Source organism: Myotis daubentonii, chromosome 17 (assembly GCF_963259705.1).
Source record: "Myotis daubentonii chromosome 17, mMyoDau2.1, whole genome shotgun sequence".
Lineage (NCBI taxonomy): Eukaryota > Metazoa > Chordata > Mammalia > Chiroptera > Vespertilionidae > Myotis > Myotis daubentonii.
Genome location: NC_081856.1, coordinates 33,367,319 through 33,371,442, shown reverse-complemented (window position 1 = coordinate 33,371,442; position 4,124 = coordinate 33,367,319). Strand labels below are relative to the sequence as shown.

Below are 4,124 nucleotides of genomic sequence, written 5' to 3'. Positions count from 1 at the left end.
ATTTTGTTAGTGGAATTGTTGAGTCTATGTGTGTGGAAAAACATTACAACATATTCTGCCAAAAAGTGGCACCTATTTTCCCTTTCACTTGCAGTGTATAAGCCTGCAAAGCATGTGCTATTAAAGTATACTTTTATAATATTTTTATAATAATTTAAGTAATAATGAAAGCTCATTCGTGAATTTTGAAAGAGACAAAACCATATGAAATAAAATATGAAATACCTATGACTGCACCATTTTGAATACTAATGCCGCTAATATTTTGGTGTATTTCCTTTCACTCTTACATTACATAGAAGTATATGTATGTATATAAACTATATCTAAATATAAATTATTTAAGCTATATTTCCTAAATTCTTTTTAAAATTAATATTGTACTATATATATATATATTATGCTTTTAAAAATATAGGGTCTTTATATTATCATGAATTTAGCAACATTTTTAAACAGTCTCTTAATAAATTAAACTTATTTTTGTTAAATTTTGAGGTGACAGTGGTTCATAAAATTATATCGGTTTCAAGTGTTCAATTCTATGATACGTTATCTGTATATTGCATTGTGGGTCCACCACCCAAAGTCAAATCTCCCTTCGCCACCATATACTCAACCCCCTCCACCCTCTATTCTACTACACCCCTAATCCCCCTTTTCTCTGATAACCACCATACAGTATGGTCTGTATCTGTGAGTTTTTATTTGTTCATTTGACTTTTTTAAGTAAACATTATAAATATCACTGATGTAACCCATCATGAGTATATTGATTTTCAATTTAAAATGTCAGTAAGTCAAACATAAGCAAGAGAAAAAAATATTCTACTTCTGAATGCCTCAAAGAGTAATCTACAGATTCATTAAGGACTTTCAAAATTCACAAATAAAGGTGGTTTATGCATCTAATAAAAGATGTAAAATGCTATAATAAAAATCAAAATGTCTAAACTGTGACAGCAAAGAGAAGCCAATAGGGGAGGCAAACTACTCCAGATAAAATAGTTTCCACCTTTGAAATTTTGAAGCCAACTCAAGGCAAATATTTTTATGATTAATAAAATTTTATTTTAAATTTAAAATAATGTTCTTGGTAAAAGTATAAAGCTACACTTCAGGAGCTCTGGGTTCTTTGCTTAGATCTGCTATTCATTTTTTTTCCCAGAATTGGAGAGATATTTTGGTTTGAAAAGCTTTCAGAGTTGTATCTCATTTTCTACTACTTTCACAATTCTAAAATAAACATTATTAAAAAAGAATATTTAGACTACCTTGTCTACAGTTTGAAAAGGAATTTGTGTTTCATGCAAAGCCAAGTGGAGAAAAATAGCCATGTTTGACTTAAGAAAAATCACTTTACCTGACTTTAATCCATAAATATTCACTGTATTCCTTCTGTCTTCATTTTGAAAATCTTAATTTATCCCCCATTGCAGATGCTATGAGTGCCCTGGTCCTATTCTCTCAGCACTCAAAACTCCAAACCAATGGCTGTTCACTGGGAACACCCGTGTCTCTGGCTGCCAGTGTTGCTGCATGTACCATGATCAAGTTAAGGCACTCAGAGTAACCTTTAACCCATGGTGAACTGAGTTGATGAACAAATACTCTAGTTTACTATCCCCATGGGTAAGAAAACTCAGAGGCACGGTTTTACACTGTCCCAGAGGTTTGCAAAGGAGACTTGCTTGATAGAACAAGCTGCCTTCACTTCACTGTCTCACTCCTCCAACTCCCTTCCTAGTGTTTCTGGGATCACTTCCCCAAAAGTCACTTCCACATGAATCCTTGTTCCAAAGTTGATTTCCAGTGATACCCAACCTAATATATTTCTAACATATTTTTTAAAAACATTTAAATACCCTGTTTACCATGCAGACTTTGAACATCCACACTTGACCCAATGAAATGATAAACATGAAATTTTTAACCTTAAGATTTTATCAGATGGGAGTATTCCACATCTAAAAATTTTAGCAGGTTCATAGTTTTAACATGATTCCAGTAAATAAGTTTTAAAATATTAGAAAATCATCTATATGTTTTAATTTTGAATCGAAGTTGTAGCTTTGGATTAAGTTTCAAAACAGCAGCAGTGTGGATGATGACACTTTCCTAAAAATTTTGCCACCAGGAGGGAATGTGAATACTACAAGGTAGAAAGAGGCTAGAGCATGGCAGATACTGTAGTAAGTTTTAGCAGGAACTTAAGTAAAAGGTGATAAAAATTGGAATGAGGAGGGAGGTTGTTGAGATGATGCAGTGGCATGAAATCTACAGCTATTTGAAAGATGTATAAGAGTTAAACATGGACGGCAGTGGACGTGGTTCCTCCGCGAGCCAAAGATGGCAGTGAACGCATATTCAACGTCAGTCACCAGTGAGAACCAAGTCGACATGACACGCTGGCCTGGATCAATGAGTCCCTGCAGTTGAATCTGACCAAGGTCGAGCAGTTGTGCTCAGTTTATGGACATGATGTTCCCTGGCTCCATTGCCTTGAAGAAAGTGAAATTTCAAGCTAAGCTAGAACATGAATACATCCAGAACTTGAAGATACTACAAGCAGGTTTTAAGAGGATGGGGGTTGACAAAATAATTCCTGTGGACAGATTAATAAAAGGAAAGTTTCAGAACAATTTTGAATTTGTTCAGTAGTTCAAGAAGTTTTTTGATGCAAACTATGATGGAAAAGACTATGACCCTGTAGCTGCCAGTCAAGGTCAAGAAACTGCAGTGGCTCCCTCCCTTGTTGCTCCAGCTATGAACAAACCGAAGAAACCTCTCAGCTCTAGCAGTGCAGCTCCACAGAGGCCCATTGTGACACACAGAACTACTGCAACCCCTCAGGCTGGCCCCGGTGTGGTGTGAACGAATCCTGGTGTGGGCAATGGGGACGACGAAGCAGCTGAACTGATGCAGCAGGTCAACGTATTGAAACTTACTGTCGAAGACTTGGAGAAAGAAAGAGATTTCTACTTTGGAAAGCTAAGGAACATTGAATTGATTTGCCAAGAGAACGAGGGGGAAAACAACCCTGTATTCAGAGGACTGTGGACATTCTCTATGCCACAGATGAAGGCTTTGTGATGCCTGATGAAGGGGGCCCACAGGAGGAACAAGAAGAGTATTAACAGCTTGGACCAGCAGAGCAACATCCGAATTCTTCACTCCAAATCATGTGCTTAACTGTAAAATACTCCCTTTTATTATTTTTAGAGGACTCACTGATTTCTTTCCACAAGCAAAAAGTACTTCTTCTTAAAGTGCACTTTGCAGAAGTTTCACTCTTTTTTCAATAAGTTTGAGTTAGGAGCTTTTACCTTGTAGCAGAGCAGTATTAACATCTAGTTGGTTCACTTAGGGAGCAAAGAGGCTGACCATGGGCTCACCGTATGGATGCTGGTAACACTGATTGCTGGAGAAGGTGTATTTATGTGATACGCTGAGGTGGATACCTCAGTAGTGAAATGTAAAGACTGATTTTAATTTTAAGCTAATGTGAAATCTTGGCAGAGAACGTTTTAATAAATGAATGCCTTAAGAGTATTTAAATTACGTTTGCATATTTCAAAATATAAAATGTAACCCGATAGGAGAGTTTGTGTGTTGCCCTTGTGTCTGGGAAGGAAGGGCCAGAACTTGGAACCTTCAGAACTTGCTGTTCACAGGCCTTGCCGAGCTGCTTGAATCTTCATAGGCCTAACCTTGACCCAGAGGGAAAATTTAAAAAGTTGCTCTCTGAAGCCATTCGGTGTCCTTGACCAATTGCATCTCTGCAAGAGGCATTGTTGGCTGAATGAATAGAGAGTATGTGTCAGCCCTGAGATATTTGAGTTGAATAGCTTGATATTCATTGAGCATTTCTCATGATTTTTCCAGTTACCCCTGAAATTTCTGTATATTGTGTCTTTGGGAAATGCGGTGTGTTCAGTTTTAAAATCTAACAACTACTTTTGGGGACTTGCCCACATCTCTGGGATTTGAATGGGGGTTTGTGTCCCATTTTGCTGTCTTTTAAGTTTACATTTAACATGTTTTTCTGCATCCCTTGCCCACTGGGGACTCCTCTTTGGCTCCTTAAAGTTTACTGCTTAGAGTGAAAGTTCAGCAGGCAGGTG

The 4,124-nt window shown here is 37.1% G+C and overlaps 1 pseudogene; it reads left to right on the top strand.

Moving 5' to 3' along the window:
* The first annotated feature begins 2,349 nt into the window (after positions 1-2,349).
* On the top strand, positions 2,350-3,486 carry LOC132219598 (microtubule-associated protein RP/EB family member 1-like; annotated as a pseudogene).
* The last annotated feature ends 638 nt before the right edge of the window (positions 3,487-4,124 follow it).